Source organism: Mesoplodon mirus (assembly GCF_964341445.2).
Source record: "Mesoplodon mirus genome assembly, chromosome: 14".
Taxonomy (NCBI): domain Eukaryota; kingdom Metazoa; phylum Chordata; class Mammalia; order Artiodactyla; family Ziphiidae; genus Mesoplodon; species Mesoplodon mirus.
Genome location: NC_138990.1, coordinates 84,540,849 through 84,564,577, shown reverse-complemented (window position 1 = coordinate 84,564,577; position 23,729 = coordinate 84,540,849). Strand labels below are relative to the sequence as shown.

The 23,729-nt window shown below is 49.1% G+C and overlaps 1 protein-coding gene and 1 pseudogene across 4 annotated transcripts in view; one reads left to right on the top strand and one right to left on the bottom strand.

Annotated features, from left to right (window-relative positions):
• ADD2 (adducin 2) overlaps positions 1–23,729 on the top strand; it is a 120,407-nt gene that overhangs the window by 39,378 nt on the left and 57,300 nt on the right. The gene's annotated exons all lie outside the window — the stretch shown is intronic.
• On the bottom strand, positions 783–9,276 carry LOC309815910 (kelch domain-containing protein 10-like; annotated as a pseudogene). Its single transcript has 2 exons — positions 9,213–9,276; positions 783–2,030 (listed from the first exon to the last, which is right to left on the bottom strand). The product of its transcript is annotated as a kelch domain-containing protein 10-like (transcript).

The following is a 23,729-nucleotide window of genomic DNA, read 5'->3' as shown; positions in this document are numbered from 1 at the left end:
GCAATTCCCCACAGTGAAGTCAAAAAGATACTTGAAACCATTAATAAGAGTAGGAGAATTTCAAAACTGCCCAGAACGAAGAACTCTGACCACCATAAATTTCTTGATTTGAAATGTTCCTGGTGCCATAATTTCTAAGAGCAACAACAAACAGCACAACTGCAAAACACAGTGAAGTCTTCAGACAAGTCAACTCCAACCACTGCTGGCGCCATAAGGACGAGAAAAGAAATCACTAATCAAGAGCTGCTGAGCTGCTGAACTTTTCTCCAAAGTCAGAGGATCGGTTTGGGTACCTAGGCAGCAAGACATCAACCACCGCTGCCATTAGATGCAGCTACTCAATCAGATGTACCTTTGAAAACAGGAAGTTAAACATCTAGCTTTCCCTATAATCTGCAAGGGTCTCAAGGTCAGCCTTCTTGTTCTGTCCCCAAAACTTCTTGTTGTTGTTGCCGGATTTAATTTTTGTTTTTATTGATGATGTTGCTTTAATTTATAGAGCAGTGCCTGACAGGGTCATATGTTTATAGAGTTCCTTTAAGTTTTTCTTTATCTCATCTTGATTCATCACATTATTAAGGTACTTTCAGACTTTCCCTCAACTCCATCAAGGAAGAGGGAGTACGTGAGTATGTGTGTGTGTATTGGGGCAGAAGGGAGAGAAGCAAAGAAAAAAGCACAAGGGAAAGTGAGATTCCATAAATTTAAAACAATTTACAGAAAGGCATCTGATGTATTTTCTGAATAAGGCCTTGATCAGGGTAAGCAGTCTTCTCTGTAGCACATTCTACACTGCCCATAAATAAAGGAGTCTCTTTAAATTAACATTTCCAGTATCAATGAACAGTCCAGAAATCCTCATTTCAAGCGCTCGATGAGTCCCTGCGTGAGTCCAAGGTGCAGAAGCTGTGTCCGGGAGAGGTTTGCTAGGTTGGGGGAGGCCGCAAGCAGCTTCTCCCACGCCAGTTCCAGCAGGCTAGGAACCACCAGCCAGATCTTAAACAACGACCCAGTCCGTTTATTTTTGTGGATGTTCACCACTCCTCCATGAATGTACATGCAACCAGCTGGTGTAACAGCTGCACAGTGAAAATAAACTGGCTCTGGCATGGTAGCTGGGAGCTTTACCCATTGAAAAGTCTGCAGATTCAGCTTCCAGATATCTCCCAGGATCACTTCTCCATTATAGCCTCCGCAAATAAGCACATCATTTTTTATCTGAACACAACTGTGACATTTTTGGGCTGCAAGAAAACCTATTTTTTCATGGGGTTTTGTTGCAATTTCCTCCCATGCATTCATTTCAAGGTTGTATGCATGAATCTTGTTTAAGGAATAAGCTGTCCAAGAAGTACCGCCTCCCAAGAGGTAAATCCTCTGCCCATGATGTGTAATTTCATGTCTGCATCTCTCTTCTGGTGGATCACAGGATAGGTTGTTTGGTTTCAGTTGTGTCCACTCTCTGGTACTGAGATCTAATTTGTGCAGGTCTGTGCTGTAAATATAGCCAGTTGACCACTGATGATAGCCATGGCCCGTCCATATATACGACTGGGTTTCTTCCCCGGACAGCTGAGTAAAGCCCATCTCTTATACTTCACGTTACAGACATGGACGGCATTGCCGTTGCTCTCACCAAATGGGACGCCTGTTCCTCCAAACACTAACAGGTTGTTTCCATGCAGCACAAGTGACATAGATGCCAATGCTAGGGGTATGTAGCCATCTGTGCCCATCTGGTGCCATACTCCTGTAGCAAAATGATACCTCCAAAGTTCCCTGAAGAGAGGATAGTCTTCATTATCTTGCCCTCCTGATTCATCATCACCTGGGTTGTAACCTCCAAACACATAGATTGGTATTAGCTGCCACACAACGATGTCCGCCTCGTGCTGGTGGAGGTCTGTGGCCTGGCAGGTGCGGCCGCCCGGAGAGCTGCACGAAGCGGTTGAGCTGGCCGGCCCCCCGACCCCCGCTGCCCCCAATGCCCCCGCCGGCCCCGCTGTCTCTGCCGCCGCCTGCGGAGCCTCACCCCCTCTGGCGGTTCATGACCCGCTAACGACTGCTGCAGCCCGGTCGCGGCAGCCTGTGGCCCGGCGGCCCTAGCTGAGCCTCCTTCCTGGGTTCCTCAAGAGACCCCACATAACTTTTAATGAGTAGTCTAGAGGTGGATTTTGTTTGACATTCCCACACCTATCCTGTCATAACCACTTTATATTTGTGTCTTCAAATCTCTGGCTGCAACATAGCATGGGAATCCATGTCTGTCCTGGCCGTGTTGCATGACTGACACTGCAAACCTGGTACAGATGTAACATGAGAGATGCTTACAGGGGTGATGTGTGTGTGAAATGGCTCTGGCCACTGGAGGAGCACCTTCCGCATCATAGTGGGAAGTTTGCTAAATTTTCTGGAGGGTATAGACCCTGAGGGGAGGCGTTTAGTTGGGGAGGAATAAGGCTTCACCTTCCAGCTAATGAGCTTTCTGCCCTGCAGGTGACAAAGACAAGTGACCATATCAGTCACTATTTGTGCCTCTCCTTCAATCTCACAGATCTTGTGACAAGTAAATATTCATCCATTGTTCTAACTCTAGTCTAATTGTCGGCCTTCATTTTTGGAGTTCTTATGAGTTATCACCTGATTTTGTATGTGAGTTGACATTGGTTTTTAGTGAAAAGTTGGGGGAGGGTGAGTTATGGATCACTAGCCAGATACCATCCTAAACTGGCATTTCTTAAAATATTTGTAATCATTTAAAAAATCCTGGTCTTCCATTACTGGATTCTTGTTTTCACTTACAGATTAGTCTCACAAATGGTGTTAATTTAGAAAATAAATAAGTAAACGAGCTATAGAAACAATTGGAGGGCTTGTAGGATCCTGGACTCCGGAATCAGATGAGTGCAGGTCCAGTGTTCAGTTCTGCCACTTATTAGCTGTGTGTTCCTGGGCAACTCACTTAAACTCTCTGGGCCTCAGTTTCCTTTTCTGTAAAATGGGGATAATAATTTTCACTCTAAAGAGTGGTAGTGAAAATCAGAGGCAGTCTGTGGTGTGTTTGCCAGAACGTGCTCTCTTTTGGCCTCACGTGGATTTGAGGAGCTGAATCACAATCGGAAGAATTCTTAGGGAGATGGAATCAGAGCAGGGGAACTTGGATGAATTCAATGTTTCAAAACAGTATGAAGCCTGAAGTATCCTTTTTATAATAGGGATGGTCTCTTTCCTGAATTGTACTTTGTGAGCATCCTCAGTGGACTAATGATTCTGCCTCCCTCCAAGCTGTTATTATTTAAGTATTCATTTAACTTTTATATAAAGGAGGAGGGAGGAGAAATAAATTCTTCTCATGTCCAAAATAAAGAAAACACTCATAAGATTTTCTGAACTGGGCAGCTTCTCAAAAGGCATATGAAAAGTTCTAGAAGTTATATCATAAGGTAAATAGCTTATCTCAGCACAGAGCACTCTATCCTGTCTTTTTTTTTTTTTTTTTTTATCCTGTCTTTAATTTAGAAATTTCAGCTGAATGTGGTGACAGACTTCAGGGGACTGTCATGCTTCTACCATGAGAGCTGGAGGGGCACTTTACAAAAATACTTAAAAATTGTAGGTCGGGCTTCCCTGGTGGTGCAGTGGTTGAGAGTCCGCCTGCCGATGCAGGGGACACGGGTTCGTGCCCCGGTCCAGGAAGATCCCACATGCCGCGGAGCGGCTGGGCCCGTGAGCCATGGCCACTGAGCCTGCGCGTCCGGAGCCTGTGCTCCGCAACGGGAGAGGCCACAACAGTGAGAGGCCCACGTACCACAAATAATAATAATAATAATAATAATAAAGTAAAAAAAAAAATTGTAGGTCAGCACAGTCAAGGAGCTGTCCTAAGTCTTCTGTCTGCTCCAGGGGAGCAGAATCAGTTTACATTTCACCATATTGTAAGGAGTCATGTACGGAAATCTTAGTTAACTGGTGCTGTTTCTATGAACACCTGGTTAAAACTGGCACTGTATCTCTACGTATATGACAGTAGTGATACCCTAATGCTGCTTGATGATGGATGCTCCAGGTGTGTGCCCAGCTGGCTCACCTTCAATCCAACTACTGCCCCTGTGACACTCTCCTTGATACCTTCGTGCCTGTCCGATGTTCCTTCCTCCTGACGTAGTCTTTCTTGGGTGATGGGACAGAAATCATCGCCATCTGACTGTTCTCAGCCTTTCTGCTCCCCTGGCAGCTGAAGAAGACACTGGTTTCATGCACACAGCTTCTTCCCTTGCCATCTTGTACCCTCCTGAGGAGGGAAGGCGTGACTGCTCAGGCAGACACATTTGAATAAGTTAGCTGCTTTTGTAAGCCACGGTGCAAGGGTCATCTTTATTTGATCTGCCATAGGCCTGTTCTTCTGGCTTCTGTGATGAAGAGTGGGGAATAGAGGCAGGTGTCTCACTGTAGCTTCCCTATGCTGACAAGAATCAGAGCCATCACCATCACTATTCATAACAATAAAGCAATCGCAATAATTGGGGCAGTCGGATAAAGCACCACTAGAAATGAAAACCCAACTAATACTCTGAACTCTAGAGATAGACATTATAAAATTCTTCTTATAATCCCCTCAAAATTGTGAACACTTTGGGTAGGTAATTTCACAAGATCTAGAGTAAGAATTCATTCATTCATGAAAACTCAGCAGACCCTCATCAGTCCTAGTTTGTGCAAGCTGTCCTTCTAGGGCTGTGGAGCATGGAGAGATGGGTCAAAAATGGATCCCTCAAGGAGCTTGGTTTAAAAAGGCAGATAAACCATGTATCCAGAAGGTATAGTTCAAGGTGGAGGCTGCTCACTTCCTTTTTTTAAAATTGAAGTATAGTTGGTTTATAACGTTGTGTTAGTTTCTGGTATACAGCAAAGTGATTCAGTTATATATGTTATATATCTATATATTATATATCTATATTATATAATATATATAATATATATATTCTTTTTCATATTCTTTTCTGTTATGGTTTATCACAGGATATTGAATGTATTGATAGTTCCCTGTGCCACACAATAGAACCTTGTAGTTTATCTGTTCTATATATAATAGTTTGCATCTGCTAACTCCAAACTCCCAATCCATCCCTCCCTGCCCCACAACCACAAGTCTGTTTTCTCTGTCTGTGAGTCTGTTTCTGTTTCGTAGATAGGTTCATTTGTGTCATATTTTAGATTCCACATATAATTGATATCATATGTTATTTGTCTTTCTCCTTCTGACTTACTTCATTTAGTATGATAATCTCTAGGTCCATCCATGTAGCTGCAAGTGGTATTATTTCATTCTTTTTTATGGCTGAGTAATATTCCATTATGTGTGTGTATACACACACACACACACACACACACACACACACCACCTTTTTTCTTTTTTTGTGGTATGTGGGCCTTTCACTGTTGTGGTCTCTCCCATTGCAGAGCACATGCTCTGGACGCGCAGGCTCAGCGGCCATGGCTCACGGGCCCAGCCGCTCCACGGCATGTGGGATCTTCCTGGACCGGGGCACGAACCTGTGTTCCCTGCATCGGCAGGTGGACTCTCAACCACTGCGCCACTAGGGAAGCCCCCACACCTTCTTTATCCATTCAGCTGTTGATGGACATTTAAGTTGCTTCCATGTCTTGGCTATTATAAATAGTGCTGCAGTGAACATTGGGCTGCATGTATCTTTTCAAATTATAGTTTTGTCTGGGTATACACCCAGAAGAGGGATTGCTGGATCATACGGTAGCTCTATTTTTAGTTTTTTTGAGGAAACTTCATCCTGTTCTCCATAGTGGCTGTACCAGTTTACATTCCCACAAACAGTGTAGGATGGTTCCCTTTTCTCCACACCCTCTCCAGCATTTGTTATTTGTAGACTTTTAAATGATGGCCATTCTGACCGGTGTAAGGTGGTACCTCATTGTAGTTTTGATTTGCATTTCTCTAATAATAAGCGATGATGAGCATCTTTTCATGTGCCTATTGGCCATCTATATGTCTTCTTTGGAGAAATGTCTATATAGGTCTTCTGAGGTGCTCACTTCTGAAAGGGGTACTGACACAGTGTTGGCTCAGAGAGTTCAGAGGATCAAGCACATAGGCTGTTTTTTGGGTAAGAGCGTCCTTAGCAGATGTCACCTTAGGGCCCTTTAATTTATCCCCCACGCTTGCTTCTCACAGAGAACATCCCTAAAGATGCTGGTGGTCCTCTCCCCCCTCCTGCCAGCAGCCGGTTCCCTCCTGTCTTTCCCTGTTTCCTTTGCATCTCAGACACCCTCTCCCATGGTGGCAGCAATTTTGAGGTTCTCTCCCCTCCTCCCAGACCCTTGTCCTATCTCTGACTCTCCAAATGCCCCCAACCACCTGGGAGCATTTTACCCAGTCCCTCTACCCCAAATGGCTTCCCTGGACCCCCCTCCCTGCCTCAGGTGGAGCACCAGGTTTAAACCATTGGTGGACGCCAGTGGGGTGACCCTCCTGTTTGGAGAAACATGGGGGTAGATGTTTTGGAGGGAGAAGTGCTGGGCTGGCTTTGGGTGGTTGATCCTGCTTCCCGAAGCCATTCCTGGTAACGTGGGTCAATCACTTGGCACTTGTCCCAGGCCCTTGTCAATTGTCCTCTCCCTTTCCATGTGGATAAACTCATTTTTTCGCATGGATTTGTTCATGTGGCCTGTACAGCTGCCAGCGGGCTGGTTTGGACTGTCTGTCCATGGAGCACCCACTCTACAGGCCAATGTTAGCAACTTTGTGAAAGGGTGTCCCTGGTGGGGAAGCGACGGTAGGCCCATCAGAAGAAGTGGGCAGAAGGCACTGCTGAGGCCAGGCCCAGGCTTTCTAAATCTAGAGCTCAGAACAGACTGGTTTCCTTGACAACAGGGCTGAAGTCTGCTCATCTGCTTCTGGGGGTGGGTTTTGTGCGTGTGTGTGTGTGTGTGTGTGTGTGTGTGGGTGGGTGGAAAGTACAGGGACTTGGGGACAAGAAAGGCGACCCTTTCTGTATCAATGTGGCAGCCCATTTCATAAAACTTGCCAAATCTTACTGTATTATTAACAATATTAACAACTTCCCAGGTGGCACAGTAACATCCCTTATGTAATTTGCACACTGGGAATCCAGATATAGAATCTTCCCTTCCTTTCCACTGCATTGCCTCTGATCCTTGACATATTTTACCAGACTTGCAACACCTTTTTGATAACTTTTTGACACGTCAGTCAAATATGTATTCACCCCTAGAACTCTTGAAGGCTAAATGAAAAGCATTTCTTGTTTGTCCAGCTAGCAATGATTTGTGTGGCCAGGCTGCTGGGAGGAAATGAAAATCGGCTCCTGACAAGCTGATGTTGGCTCAAACCTACACTTGTCAGATGGCATCCTCAGAAAAGGATTTGGGATCCAAACTCCCATTCTTGATGCAAACCAGAGGACTCAGGCTAAAAGCGGGTCCATTTGCTTTGCCCACCAGCCTGATTTCAAGCAGCACGTCTCATCTTGGTGGAGGCTTGTTGTTTAATTCAGGCACCACCCTGCCCTTCCTATGCATTATTAAAGTCTCTTTAAAAAGCAGTCTATGGATGGCAGGGGAGGAGCATGCCAGCAGCGATTTCACATCTCCTGCAAGAAGCAATGTCTGCTGCCAAAAAATCTCAGAGAAAAGAATCTGCAAAATTGTAGCTGATGGCAGATCTAATAAAGGTGGCCCTTGGACCCTGAGCTTATCAAACCTGCTCATTTGTTCAAATGTGTCTTATTTTTTGTGTGTCTGTCAGTGCCTGGAATTCTTGAATGCCAGGTAATATAGATGGGAAATTGTAAGCGGGACTTCTGGGCCAAGAGTGACTGTGACAAGATGGGAATTAATTAGCAGAGGAAGGCAGGTTGAGAGAGAGGGAGGTCTGAAGCCTGTACTTCTCCATGAGGTGTTTCAGGGACCCTTTCCTCTTGTGAGGTTCCCAGCTCTGTGGCTCAAATTTAGCTCCTGCGGGCCCCCCTCCCCCAGGAGCCAGGGGATGAGCTGTGGCCTTCAAAGCCCTCTGCCAAGCTCCTTTGTTTCCTTCATCTCCCCAAAGGAAAGACATTACCTCCCCCATGCAAACAGTGGGCTCTCCCTAGGCTGAGTTCTTTGTTTGGAGGCAACCTGCCTGGCCCTGGGCCCATGTTGCTCTAACTCTAGATGACACAGGATCCTCCTCTCTGGCCTCACCTCCCACATCGCTGAGGGCCATCTGAGGATGACTGCAGAGGGGGTGAGCCCAGGGGCCTGTGTTTCCAGTCTCAGCTCTTCCCCGACATGGACCAAGCAAATCACAATCCTGTGTTCAAATCACAGACTCAAAAGAACACCTCTGAACTGGGAGGAACTTAGAGGCTGCCTCGTCCCGCTCTTTATTTTACAGTTGGGAAAACAGAAGCCCAGAGAGGTTAAGTGGCTTGCTGTCGATCACAGAGTGAATTAGTTGGAGATCCAGGATCAGACCTGACCCGTGGTCTCTTGAGTCTGTCCAGTGCTCTTTCCCCAGGACACAGTCCCTGGAATGTCCACTTAGTGCCCTGGTTTCTCAGTATGGTGTACACATCATGTGTACCCAGGGATCAGGAAGGCTTTCTGTTTCATACACATATGACCTCAATGGGGCCAGATACGCATTGCGTTCAATTGTTTCTCGATCGCACAGAAATTAATTGAGAACTTACTGTGAGCCTCGCACTGAGCAAGATGCTTCTGTGTGTATCTGGATTTTTGTAGATGGGCTTTAGGTAGTGTCACTGGCTAAATCCAGTGCTGTTTTTGATTGATTGACAAAAGAGGTTTGCAAGTTGTAAAGATCCATAGTCTTCATACTATATAGTTTTGCACTGCTTCATGGTTACAAAACATTAACCTTGCTCTACCTTCCTCCAGAATCATGGCCACGTCCTCACCTACTACCTGTGCCACTTAATCCTCTGAACCCAATGAAGGGAGGGGGAGGTTGAAAATATGGCCATAAACATCACCTTGGGGCACTGGGTCTAACAGAATATCAGCAGTTTTATTTTTCCTGTGGTGCCTCAAAAATGAAAGGTGGAAAATACTCCCAAGAATTTCCCTTCAGTCTCTGCTGGTGCAGAGCCTGCTGCCCGTTGAACCACAGGTTTGGTTCAGGGAAATGTAAGTTTGATTGGTGCAGCATCTACCTCCTGTGGTGGGCGTCAGCAGGAAGATGCCTGGGCTGCTGGAGGTGACAGGTGGGCTGGCCATTTAGCAGTTGCTGCCTAATGAATGCAGCGACCCAGGGGGACATCAGAAAACCAGCAGAGCTCAGCACACATCTCTGTAGGGGTCTGCAGAGCGGGCTTCCTCTTCCCCAGAGGCCCATCCATAACTCCAGCAAGAGACGGTGCAGCCACAGGTGGTCTGTGGGTCTTCAGACATGGGATGGGAAGGCCTGGAAGAGCTCCCATTGTGTGTTGGTCTGTCCCACCTCATTCACGTAACCAATTCCTATAGAGCACCTCCCGTCTCTCAGGCACTGTTCTAGGTGCTGGAATACAGTGTGGAGCAAAATCAGGCAGGGCTTCCCTCTGAGAACTTCCAGTCTCGTGACAGGTGGAAGCCTGTTCTAGGTCTTTATTTTTAGATTTTCAAGAAAGAAGTTTCCACACAATGAGATTTTCTTCCATCACACTCAGTCTTTCCTGTCATTTTTATCCCCAGCTGCATTGTCAACCTTTTGCTCACATCTTTTCCTTTTCCCCCAGAGAAGCAGCATCCTGAGGCTGTAATGAGCATGGCGGGTGGGAGCCTGTCCTAGACAGAGCCCTGGGTAAGCAGATGTTCCCTCCTCCCTCCCTCTTCGGTGCCCCAGCAACTCCTAGGTACCCCTTTTTCTCCACTCCCAGGTGGCCAGGATCCCTTTTACAATAAAGTAAGGCAGCCTGCATCCTCCCAGTGGGCACCCCTAAGTGCGCCATGTCCTCCTTGGGGGCCTATGAGCCCTGGATGTCTGCAAAGCTGCAGGAAGAAAGCCAGCTCATTAGGTCACAGTGATGTATCGGTAGAAAGGACAAATATCCAACTGAATCTCCCAAGAGGGATGGCCTTTCAAAGGAGAAGACATATTAGGCAAATAAACCTCTAAATGATGGAACTGCGGGCACAGAGGAGTAGGCAGCCTGGTGAGATTTGGGGGAAGAGCGCCCCTCGCTCCCACTCTGCACCTGGGTTTAGTTTGCCCTGCTTCTCAGGCTTACACAGACTGGGCTCATTTTGCCCTGTGACTGGGTTTTTCATACAAGTGCTGTGTTTGCATCTACCTAGGTGCACGTATGTCTGTGTCTGCTTGTCAGGTCACTGTTTACCTTAGGTGCATCTGTGTAACGATCGGCCCTTTTGAAGAACATCATTATTCAAAGCACCTGAGGTGATGTTCTGCTCACGTCCCCATCATCCAGCCCTAGGGGGTCACACTCGTCTTTTCCCACCACTCCGTTCACACCAGGCGGAAGAGATGAGATACTGCACATAGACTATCCTGGGCTGCAATTTGGAAAGGAAATAGGGTTCATTTTCTTGACACTATCTTTCACCAGTTAAAAGTGGTAACAATTGCCTGTGGGACTCTGGAGAAATTACGAAGTGTTAATTAGTAGAAGCTCTATGTATTTAAAATATATGGCATATTTAAATAATTATTAAATTAAACCTACTTTGCAGAGTTGAGAAACCATCTGGTCCAAAATATCTGAGGAGTTGAATTTTGCTGCATATATTAAGAGAGGTGTTTAAATGCTTCTGGAAATGGTCATTTTGTGTCACTTTTAACCCCTTAGATATGGAAACTGAGGCACAGGAAGCAGGAGGTGACCTGGCTGTGGTTACCTCCTGGCCTATTCTAATTGATGTGTTTCCATCTCCCACAGTAGAGGTTGAAAGCACTCCTCATGTCCAGAGGGTGTGTTTAGAATGTGAACGAATTACAACTGTGGTTGTTCCTTAGAAGTCACATATTTCACACTTGATCCTAATGACTCGTGACTCTTTGGGCTTGAAAGTGAAAAGCAAGCACCCCCTGCCATATTCTACAGAGACGAGGAAGACAGAGCCTGGAGACCCAGTCCAGTCACAGACAACTAAGTATTAGTGTGTCTTTCTTTGGACACATCCCACCCTCTTGGGCTCAGTTTTCTCATAGGTTTAAAGACGTGGGTGGGGAGGGCTGGGCTGTGTATCAGTGAGGGTCTAACAAGGAAAATAGGAACTTCTTCAAGTATCTCGACAGAGGGAATTGAATGCAGGACAATTACACAAGTAATGGAGGAGCAGAAACAGATAGGGTATGAGAAGGTAGCCCCGAGGTTAGCCCCAGTGGGATGTCTCTTCTTCCTCGAAGCTGGAGGGAGAAGGGGAGGAGGGGGTTATCATCCCAGCCCAGGGGCCAGGGCCACTCTGTGGAAGCTGGAACATGGGGGCCTATGGGGCAAGAGCTGGGGCAGTGGAGGGGATGCTGCTTGAGGCAGAGAATGAGGGAGGAAATACTCTGGCATCTTCCCCCCACAAATCTTGGGTCAGTGTCTCCTACTGCCCGCAACCCAGCAGGAAGCCAGATGACGTGGAGCCTGCAGGCATCGGCAGGGAAGGCTGAGAAATGGTTAGGCTGGGAGCAGCCCAGGCCAAGCTGCTGTTGAAGTCCCTCTTAACTCTGACATTCAATGAGAGAGAGAAGTTCAGTGTGTCCTCAAGGGTGTGCCGATGGGAAAATCAGGCCAATAAGGCCACACTGGTCTTTAATGAGACTCTTCATCCCAGCATCAGAAACAAACCTTCTCAAGGTACACCTGCCTTGTTCTGCGCTGGGCTTGCCTTTATGGGGGGAAAACGTGGCAAGACTTCAGGGAAGGTGTTTGTGGGTGTGGGGAGGAGGGGTAGGTACAAGATGGGGAATGGAAGAGAAAGAGGAGACAGAAAACGGTTCATACCTGTGGGTGGAGAGCTGAACCCAAAGGCAAAGGGGTCAAAGGGCCTCACCCATGACCAGTGATGGTCGCTGTCTGTGCAAAACGATGCTTCCCATCATAAAATAATTCACAACAGGGCAGTGTCCACATCAGGCTTTTCTAGAATGTTTAACGGATTTTCACACAAGGCACCTTTTTCATGGAGTGTCTTCAATCAGCCCCTGTCAGACTGGATTGGCTGGACATCCCCTTGCCTAAGGTGTTCTCCTCCCAAAGAAGGGAAGTGGTGTTAGCTCTGTCCTCAGCTCGGGACAAACCGCTCACACAGATGTCAGCTGCAGTGGAGTTTGAGGTGCTAACAGTCCCCCATCTCTGGGCTTCAGGCTCTTTACCTGTGAAGTGAGGGGTTCTCCGACCCCTGCACTTGGGACCTACCCCAGTCCCTGGGAGACAGGGGCAGGAAATGGTCCTTCCGCCAGGCTGGGAATAGGACACTCACACAGCCATGTCCCAGGAGGTCTGAACCGAGAGCACGGCTGTGGCTCAAGGGTGGACTAAGTAACCGGAAGCCCTTTGTAATAACTCCAGGTTTTGCGTTTCCTGTGAAACGGGGAGTGTGCAGAGCACGGCAACGCTGCCCATGAATCCACGCTTCTCTGCCCGCTGCCCTCAGGCCTCACGCGCTCTCCTCTCCGGCTTCCTTGAAGGGCTTACCTCTCGTTCTCTCCCCACTTCCCTTCCTGTCCATTCTGCATTACGAAGCCCAAAGAACCAAGGAGGCAAGGCAGGCTCTTGACATTCAGGGAGGGAAGGCCTGTGGTGGGGGGAAGAGCTGGGGACACTCATGCATTAGTCATTTTTGTCCTGACATATACAGAGATGAGCAGTAGCTGGAAAAGATGCCAGTTTGGTGACAAATGAGAGGTCCTGGAGCTGAGAAAAGGGAGAGAATAGAAAGACCTTGACCAGGGGAAGAGGAGAGGTCTGGCCTGAGCCAGGCTGCAGAGGCAGGGATGCATGTGCTGCGTTGGGGTGGAGAGGGAGGGCCTGTCTGTTAGTCTGGGCTGGGCCTTTCATGTAGTAGGAGCGGGAAGATGGCACCTCAGTGCCAAGCTGAGGAGCTTGAAAGCCTGTCCAGAAAGAAATGGCATGGTGCCACCCCCCTGCCCCCAGCCCACAGCAGGTGCTGGAAACCAATCCCCACATTCTTTCTGACTGAAGGCAGAGGAGGACTCAAGCTCCCCTAGGGCAGTGCTGCTGATTCATGGGAGCTGGTACATGGTATAAAGCCTGGGGACCATCTGGCTACAGACAAGAAGACATGGATGGTTTTTGTGAAGCATTTTAGACATATAACCATGGGTGTGGATTGGATTGAAGGAGCAAGTGCTGGAGAAAGAGATGAGTGGGGAAATGAATGTAGGGAGACTTCAGGCCAAGGGACAACTGTATCTTCTTCTGCCCATTCTTCCTTTGGACTTGGTGGACCCGCCTTTTTTGTTTTCAGTCTTAAATCTAGGCTCTTTTATGGGGTAAAGCTCTTCCACTCCCACCGTCATCTGGGGCATCCGTGCAGCTGCCTTTCCCTTCTTGTCTATCAAACTGAGCTTCTAGATACTGAGTCATGGAAGAGCTCAGGCTATGTCAGAGGCACATTCTTGCCTTCTTTTTGGACCAGGTGCTTTTCACTCCATAAAAACATTATGGCAAAAGTACTGATGTAGGGACTTCCCTGGGGGTCCAGTGACAAAGAATCCGCCTTCCAATGCAGGGGACGCGGGTTCAATCCCTGGTCGGGGAACTAATATCCCACGTGCCATGGGGCAACTAAGCCCGCGCGCCACCACTACTGAGCTAGCGCGCCTCAACGAGAGAGCCCGCGTGCTGCAAACTACAGAGCCCATGCACTCTGGAGCCTGCACGCCACAACTAGAGAGAGAAAACCCTTATGCCACAACTAGAGAGGAGGCCGTGTGCCACAGCGAAGAGCCTGCACGCCACAACGAAAGATCCCGCATGCCTCAACGAAGATCCCGCATGCCGCAACTAAGATGCGACACAGCCAAAAAAATAAAGCAAGTAATTAAATATTTTTTTAAAAAGTACTGATGTAGAAGTCTCCATCCAGTTCATTGAAATTAGAGAACTGGGATTCTGTCATCAAAGTTTCCATTCTCCCAGGAATTGTTCCGGGCCCTTCATAAGCCAGAGATAATCTGGTGTTTTGTTTTGGTTTTTTTCCATCCAAAAAGATGAAACCACTTCTTGGTTGACCCTGTTAGAGAGTGATGAACTGGAGCAGTCAGAAGCCATTAGCACTGGCCCAGTGAGCTGCTGTTCAATTTAGAAGCATCGGCTAAGCCCAGGGAGACATGTCATCAAAGGTCAACAACTTGCATCCACTCTTCATCCTGCAGATGAAAGCTGGGCTCCTTCACTGCCACAGTGGCCCTGCATGGTGGCTCGCTGCGTCTACAAATTCTGAGCTTTTGGTTTTAGGGGTCCACTTTGCAATCGTGGGGCTGTTGATGACAATAGGCTCTTGTACCCTCACTGCTCAAAGCATGGTCTGTAGACCAGTGGTATCAGCCTCACCCAGGAGCTTTTGAGAAATGCACAATCTCAGGCCTCACTCCGGACCCGCTGATTGAATCAGCGTCTGCAGGTCAGCAAGATCCTCAGGCAATGTGTGTGAATTTTAGGATCAGAGAAGCCTGAAACAGCTGGGGAGGCCACAAGTGTGAAATCAAGGTGTCAGCTGGGCTGAAGTCCCGCCAGAGCTCTAAGGGAGAATCTTTTCTTTCCCCTTCCAGCTTCTGGTGGCTCCTGGTATTCCTTGCCTTGTGGCTGCATCATTCAGATCTCTGCATCCATCTCCATGTGGCTTGTAAGGACAGTTGTGATGGGATTCAGGGCCCACCAGGATAACTCAGGATGATTTAATCTTGAGATTCTTAATTTAATTACATCAGTAAAGATCCATTTTCCAAATCAGGTCACATTCGCAGGTTCTGGGAGTTGGGACATGGACCTAATTGTTTGAGGGGAGGGGCCACTGTTCAACCCACTGCAGACCCCTCTGGAACATTCCCAGGCAGATGCTTCCAGCCCCTTGCCATAGCTCACCCCCCGCAGCTAGTCCAGCCTGGCATTCTGATTTAGCCGTACTGCTGAACACTGATGAATAATACCAGCATTACTGATGCCTTTCCCATGACAGATATTGCCCTCCATGTTTCACATGGACGAATCCATTTGATTGCAACACCCCCTCAGGGCTGCTACTCTAATTACCACGCCCACTTTACGGATGAGGAAACTGAAGCTCCGAGTAGTTCAGGAACTCGCCTAAGCTCTCGCAGCAAGTAGAGTTGAACTTGGCCTACACACCTGGCAGTCTGCCTCAGAATCTGTGCTCTTTACCATACGCTTCATCATTCAGAAGCATTATTAAATGCTTCAGAAATTATGGAAGGTTCAAGAGGTGGAGGAGAGAGATGGCACCAGGACTCTTTGTCCCACTGCCCAGTGAGGCTGGGCCCAAAGAAGGCCAGGATCCGGTGTGGGCCCTTCTGCTCCCACCACACAGTGCCTGGAGGTCGGGGGACCCCCAGTTGTTGGTGCCCGGAGGATGGGGAGCACATCTTCCTCAGCAGTGAGTGACTGACACAGTGCCTCCCATCTATGTCAAAGGACCACATGCATAGCCATGGCCGGGAACATTGCTCGGGGCAGGGATTGCTGGGGACTCTCTCTGTGGACCTGCCCAGGATGGATGCTCAGCTCTCTAGAGGGCGCGGAGCTGAGTTCTGCAACCCCAAGATGGGGCTCCAAGTCAAGGAGAGCCAGAAGCAAAATCCAAGAGTCCAGGAGGGGCCAGAACCACAGGGGAGATGTTACCAGGCCACCTCCTGGTGTGCCTGGGTGAGCAGCCCAGGGAGCATTACAACCGGGCTTGAGCTCTGAAGGCCCACGTGCATGGTGTGTGTTTGTGGGGGGCACAAGGGGGCAGAGGCAAATGTGCCCTGGACAGGTGCATGGTTTCATTAGGATGCTGGCAGCTGAGCCAAGTTCTGAATCCCTCATGAAAAGGCCACCCAGAAATGCAGGTGAGACATTCTCATGAGAGAGGTACTGCTATGGCCGCCATTTAGAAATGAAGGACACAGTGCCCACGGTCACACAACTGCTCAGTCCCTCGCCCCACAGTGCAGCATGGGCTCTGGAATGTCAGGCTTACGGCAGGGCAGTGCTGAGCACAGTGCCTGGGCATAGCGGGCACTTAAAAAAATATATAGATAGATAGATAGATTCTACCCCAAAACTTTTTCATTTAACACTGTATAGGTACAGGTTTCCATGAGACAGCCTGCATGGCTAGGTGCCTTGTGGGTGTTTACCGTTAAAGAAGGTACTTAGATGAGTATTTAGTATGGTTTCATCACTTGGCACTTTTGATCTGCCTCCTGCCTTGGGCTCACACATGCCGTTTGTTTACTAACCAGCATGTGAAACCTCATTTAATTTGTTTTAACTGCCCTTGCTTTGAATGCTGAGAGTGAGATCTCCCCTTGCATTCATCCTCTTTATACCCTTCATGATTTTCTGCCTTGGTTTGCAGTCTTTTGCCACCTTCAGTTTTCCCAGACTGAGAGACTCACCCCTTTCTCTTGAGTTCCAAGCTTGACTGCTAAGAATCGCCAGAAGCCCTTCCCAAGGCACAAGCCCTTCCCAAGGCACAAGCATGGTGATGACTGGATACAGCCTTTTGTACCTACAATAAATATCGGGTTGAGAGGGTCAGAGAATTAGCTGGAAAAGCCCACACCCAGTCCAGGCATTCTCAGCAGTGGCGCAAGCAGCATCACGACCAGCAGTGGAAACTCTAGACTACCTGCTTAGGTGGAACAGTGGAGCCCACCATTTAAAATGCATAATCAGCCCCAAATCTACCTGTGTCTTTAGTACAGAAATTCAGCAGCAGACAGAACCTGTCTAATTTTATTAAGCTCAGTTTCACAGATTCTTTGACATTCCCTTGAGAACATTTGATGGGGCAGTCAGCCCAGATGTATGCTTGATGGCAACATGGAATCCAGACTGTGATTTAAAGATTCAATTGTTGGGCTTCCCTGGTGGCGCAGTGGTTGAGAGTCCACCTGCCGATGCAGGGGACGTGGGTTCGTGACCCGGTCCAGGAAGATCCCACATGCCGCGGAGCAGCTGGGCCCGTGAACCATGGCCGCTGAGCCTGCGTGTCCGGAGCCTGTGCTCTGCAATGGGAGAGGCCACAACACTGAGAGGCCCGCATACCGCAAAACAAAACAAAACAAAACAAAAAAACTGATAAGATTCAATTGTTACACTGTCATAGAACACATGAGGACTGACTGAATAGTAGCACGTAACATTTATTGAGCACTTATTATCTACCAGACCCTGTGCCAAGCCTGTCCTTACATAAATGGCCTCATATGATCCCCTGAGGAGGCACTGTTCCTGTCTCCATCGTACAGATGAAGAAACTGAGGTTTCGAGAAACTAAGTAACAGTTGGAAAGGTGCAGAGCTGGGATTTGATCCTGGGCCCTTAATGCTCTCCAGAGCCTGGATCTTAGCGACGATGTTGCATGGTAGAGCCAACTCCCTGGGCTCTTAATGTAATGAGATAGCTTTGGACTCCTTTTGAGTAATTTACCATCCCAGCCCATCCCCACTCCCTGTAATAGTTCTTAATTTTCTCTCTGCTTGCCTTAAATCTCTCTACTCCCAACATTGGGAAAATGCAGGGCAGATTCCAAAGGCAGATCTGGGAGGGTTCTTGGAGTGAGGATACCGGGGATTGGTCGAGCACTTACTATGTGCTAGTCCTTCTGGAGAACACTTCCAGCCATGGATGTTTTCATTGGCTCAGTGAATCAGAAATCCAGGTGGTGGATCTATTTCCATTTTGTCTCATCTTGATGTCTTTTAAGTTTGGCCTTCTCATCCTAGTCTGGTTCTGCCTGATGACATTATGGTCCTGTTTCACACAGGAGGAAGATGCCTCCTCAGCAGAACATGGATGTATACTGTTTGGGAGCCAGGCATGTCAGTCTGCCTTGCTCTGTAGATCTTGGGACAGCATCCCTGGCAGAAGCAGGATCGATAGCCAACAAACCTCGTCTGCCGAGGATGTGGTTCATTCTATTAGACATAGAGGACACAGCATCCAATAGCTGTTCCCTGGACTTCTTGGCTGGAGGTGGAGTTGGGGGCAAGAGGAGTCCTGCCACATGAAGGACAAATGCTCTCAGGTTAGGCCCCAAAGCAGAATCAACTGTTTTGTGTTTGAATTTGACCAAGGTGAAACTTTTCAAAATATGGCTCCATTGGTTTTTGGGTACAGTCTTTCCTGAAGGCAAAAGGTAGACGAGATGACCGCTTAAAAGTACCTGTGACTGGATTCTAGGACAGCCTGAGGTGTGGAACAGTGAATCAGAGGACGTGTCAGTTCAATTAGACAGGCTTTTGGATGAGCTTTCATCCACATAGTATGCAAGTTTGGCTGACCTCCTCACTGAAAGGACTGAGTGTTTGAAGGCTGAGCCCAGCCATCCTGCTAGTTCAGGACTGTCTCTGCATCACCAAGGTTTCCTGAATCCCCCTTTCTTTCATTTCACTGAACGCATGAGGTCCGCATGGTTTTGTGACTGATGGCAGGGATACCTGGCAAGTGTGTTAAAGCTCACGCTGGTGCATCAAGGTTGAGACCTCCCTGGAACCCCGTGGTTCACGAGCCTGTACTGGAGCACTGTCCCTCACCCCCAGTGTTGTAATGATCTATGTATGTATCACTCAGTAATGCGATGGCACCCCATAGCTCTGTGATCCTGATCAAGTCACTCCATTTCCTGAGCCTCAGTTTCCTCACCTGAAAACCAGGATGATGGGCCCTTCACCGCAGCACTGATGAGAAGGGCTGGGCACAGCTCCAATACCTATTTGGGTTTAACAGCCCCAATTTTTTGGATTGAATAATGTCTTCCTTCTTAGGCCTGCAGCAGCCAGGGGGTTAAAGGATTCTTCCAGCCAAGGGAGTTTCCGGAGATGGACAGAGGGAGACTCTCTCCTTCCTCCTTTGCCCTTTCTTCTTTGAAACTATTTTCATCCTAAGTGGTAACAGCAGTTAATACCTTATGCAGAGCTGTGGAAGATTCAGAAGTACGTGAAGAAGCTGATGATAAGCTTCAGCCGTAATCCCACCACCCAGGGGCATGAGCTTTCTCTTTATCTGAACAGACCAGGCAGGGTGTGGTCCGGTCCCTTGTTCAACGGTCTCCATTTACTCTGCAAAGTAACAGCAGCAGGGCCTTGACCAGCTCCTCCCTCACTTCTGGAAGTTTCATTCAGGGATCGGTGAGTTTGGGCTCTGACTTTAAGTCTCAGGCTTGAAGCAAATGCCGTGCTGTCCTTGTCTGGAGCCGACCTGTGGGGCTGGGGGCCTGGGGCTTTAGAGGCTGGCACAACCCAGGGGGTGGCCGTGCCCATGGCAGCAGTGGGAGCAACTGCAGAAGGACCACTTGCCATGTCTTTCTGCTTTGGGCTTGGGGTGCGAGTGATACAGGCTGTCGGCTCCTGTCTGGACACCTCCCACTGAAGTGGCAGGAGACAGTCACTCGGCTCCCTTGTGGGCTCACGGGGCTGAAACAGATTTTAACCAAAAGTCAGACAACTTGAGCATCCTCTTCGAGACCTTCTGTTCCTTTTATAGCTACAAGGAACGACCCACAGAAAAGTGATTTCATACTCCACTGGTGACATATACACGGTCTTCAGTGGGACAGGGAAGAAAATGACCTGCGACAGGGAGCGTCTTTCATGATTTGTGGTCCCCGGCTGCTCTCCTAGGAGGGTGAATCCCAGCAGAGTCTTTGCTGAGCAGTCTCAAGAGTGTGAGGGTGGGCTTCCCTGGTGGCGCAGTGGTTGAGAGTCCGCCTGCTGATGCAGGGGACACGGGTTCGTGCCCCGGTCCGGGAAGATCCCTCATGCCGTGGAGCGGCTGGGCCCGTGAGCCATGGCCGCTGAGCCTGCGCGTCCGGAGCCTGTGCTCCGCAACGGGAGAAGCCACAACAGTGAGAGGACCGCGTACCGCAAAAAAAAAAAAAAGAGTGTGAGGGTGCAAACTGGAGATGCCCAGAGGGAGTTCCAGGGCTCCCCTGAGCGGGGAGCTGAAGGTCCTGCGGTGGAGGGGTGGGGCAGAGGAGGAGCTACTGGAGGGAAGAGGTGAGAGGGATGGATAAGGGGGCGGGGCTGAGCCAAGGGTGTCTATTACCTTCTCCTCCGTGTGGCCACAGTCGGTGCTATATTGTGGAGTTGGCTTTGTTAGAGTTCCAATCAATTACTGGAATTCTGTCTCAAAATAGGCAAGAAGAACGGCTGCCAGAGCAGGCCCAGCCATTTGGGTTACATAACAAAAGAACAGGTTATTTTAGGGGAGGTGATTTAGGCTCTAGGGTGCCTGCCACGCACGCCCCATTATCACGTTACTCTGATATGGGCTGCTCAGGGGTCTGTCTCCCCACGCTGTTCCCTGGACTCCCCCAGGGCCTTACTCACCTCTGGGACCCCAGGGCCTGGACAGTGCTGCTCTGCTGAACCATCCTAACTCCTCCCAATTCACCATTAGTTGAGTTTTAGTTCAAATAACATTTATTCAGCACCTACCTGGCACCAGGCCCTATAGCAACACAAGGAATAGAGAAATGGCAAAGACACAGGCCCTGCCTGCTAGGAGCTCATGGTAATAGATTGTTGCTGTTGGATTATAAGTGGAATGAAAGAGGAGGGTAACAGTGATAGGAGAGCGTAGGGGACAGGGGTGTGGAGGGAAGGCTTCTGGGAGGAGAGGACAACCTGAGCTGAAGGGAGATGATGGCAAAGAAGAAAGAGTGCTCCAGGAAGAGACTAGCAAGGACAAAGATGGGGACCAGCCTGGTGCCTTCTGGGTCCTGGGAAGAGCCCCCAGAGCACCAGTGATAGGCAGGGAGGGTGGGGGCGGGCACTGGGAGGCCCAAGGGGCTTTGTGCCACCTGAGAGGGACTTCATCCTGCAGGGTGCAGTCCTCAAGAGGAAGGGCGTGGCCAGAGAGAGAAAGACATGATCCCCGGTCCCCTGGTCAGGAATGGGTTGGTTTGAACTTCCAACATGGGCCACGCATTTGGTTTAAAAGAGCAAAATCAGAGTTAAAATTTGATTTGATAAGTATAAAAAGGATAGCTGTCACTCTTGTAATACAGTCTAAATTTGACTAAATCTTGGATAGAAGAGCAGAAATTAGAAAAAAAGGTGCAGGAACACTGCCCCAGGTGGCGGGGAGCCATGGATGAGTTGGGTGGGGGGGGATACAGGGCAATGACAGACATGAACCAGATTTGCATTATAGTGACTCTGGCTACTGACTGGCTGGAGGGTATGAGAGAGGAAAGGTTAGGCAGAGACCATGAAAGGGATGGGGATGATACTGGCTTGATTCGGGGTGTGGTACTCTGGGTGGGGAGATATTTAGGACACAAAACCAGAGAATTTGGTGTCAAGGAGTCAAGGCTGCCTTCTGGGGCCCTTGGTGGGTGGCCAGCTGGGTGGGGGGCAGGAAGGAGACGCTGGCTGGAGGAAGGAGGCTCTGGTGCAGGGTTGGCCAGAGTGATGGTCTGCTCCCACGGGTCATTTTCAAGGTGGCTGTGGGACATACAGGTGGGCAAAGGCCACAGTCTAGTGAGCAGCTGGCTAGGGCTGAAATCCCGTGTCCCAACTCCTGCCTTCCAGCTGGCTTGGTTGCACACTGAGAGTAGTGAGCAGGTGGCCCCAGGGTGGAGGAGGGCGCCTCCCAGGAAGGGTCTGGCAATCTTACTACATGGGGCACCCCTTGCTTCTCAGCTCTGCCCACAGGGCCTAGGTGGCTGGAAGCTTGGGTGAGCTCGCCTCTTGAAGCACATGCTGGGGAAGCCAAAGACTCAGTGTATCATGATCCTGGCCTCAAAACCACAGCAGGCATAGCTCAGAGGGTTCTGTCAGGCCAGGATCCCCCGAGGCCCACCCAGGACCGCAGCTCTGCCCCAGGTGCTGGACCCTCCTGAGTGGCCCTGGCATCAGACCTCTTTTGCTGCTCTGGTACCTTTCCTGGCCCTGCCCAGCCTGACTGCAATCAGAGATTTGACAGATTTGGTAACACAGGAGAATGTTTAAAATAATGCCTTTGCCTACAATACCTCTCAGGGCTATTTTCATTGTAATCAGGGGTTAATGCTATAACCCAAGGAATGGAACACTAATGGTGGAATTTCAACACTGATGGAGATCAGGAAGGAATTATTCAGCATTCAGTGTATACTTATCTGTGGGACAGATGTCTCTCTTCTTACCTGAATGGCATACGTTCCTTCTGGGGACAAAAGTTTAATTCTCTCAGTGGACACAAGAAATAGCTCAGACTCTGAAAATCCAAGCCTTAACAGGGAAGGGACAACCTCACATCTCTGTGGCAGGGGCTGTTGGTGAAGGGGAGGGAGCTGGAGCTTCATGTAAGACAACTTATCTGGCTGCAGGATTGGTCTTTAAGGTGGGTCAGTGGCCACCCATAGAAAGAAGGGCATCCAGAGGTAGTTCAGCAAACCCCGGCAGGGAGGGCTCCCATATTGGTAGGCAATGGACAGAAGCAGCATTAAGTGGTGGCAGTGACCCTGTTCTAGCTAAAAATGAGGCCCATGGGAGGAGAGCCCCAGCTGGCAGCTGGACACGTAGAGCATACAGAAGAGCTTTTGGAAGTGACTGCCAGGTCCCTAACTAGAGGCGTGACCATCGGGACTGGGCTCAGGGGCCCTCTCAGCACTGGAATGCTGAGCCCTGAGGGCCCAGCAGGGCTGAGAAGGCAGCTGTGCCTCAGGGGCCATGCAGCATCTTGGTTTCCCTCACACGCACTGGACCTGCTGAGATGAATTCCCCTTGCCCGTCCTGGGTGAGACTAGTCTTCCCAAGTGCTTCTCTCTGGGCAGTATGGGGTCTGGGGTGGAGCTGAGCTGCTGATGAGGCAGGACAAACAGGGCCAGGCCCTCAGAGCCACGGAGGGGGTGGGTGTGGGAGTGGGGATGGGACACTGGCTCTGGGTGAGACAAGCATCTCTGGGTCTAAACAACAGGCACCCAAGTGAAAAAAACAAAACAAACCCCTATCACTTGTCTTTTTTTTTTTTTTAAAGCATTTTGATGATTAACTCTTTGATGACCTTGGTCCCCAGGAGTTTTGGACCAGTAACTTGCCCTTGTTAAAAAGACATTAACAACTTTACATTCCTCCTTCAGTAGTACTTTATGACCTGTTACCCAGGTATTAGCTAGGGCTTTTCTTCCCCTTGAACAGTAGATGACATTGTCTTGAATCCACCAATTCGTGGTCTGTGTAACTTCAAAACCCTCCCACGTTCCTGGGGTTTGAGATTCTTTGGGCTTCTTCTGCCTCTTTGGGCTGCATCCAAAAATCAGTCACACCAGCATCTGTGAGTTTGGTAGCTGTTAGTGAAGTATTTTGGGGGGGGTGTCAGGAAGGGGCCAGTCCCTTCTAGCCCAGCAGCATGTGCTTTCTGGGCTTGCGCGGAGTTCCACATTCTGCTCCCTGCACCGGACAGAGCAGCCGCCCTCCTCTGGGCTCCCTTGGCCAACACTCAGCAAAGGGATTTCCCAATTCCTCTCTTTGAAAGGAATTTTGATCCTGATTGGAAAGATAA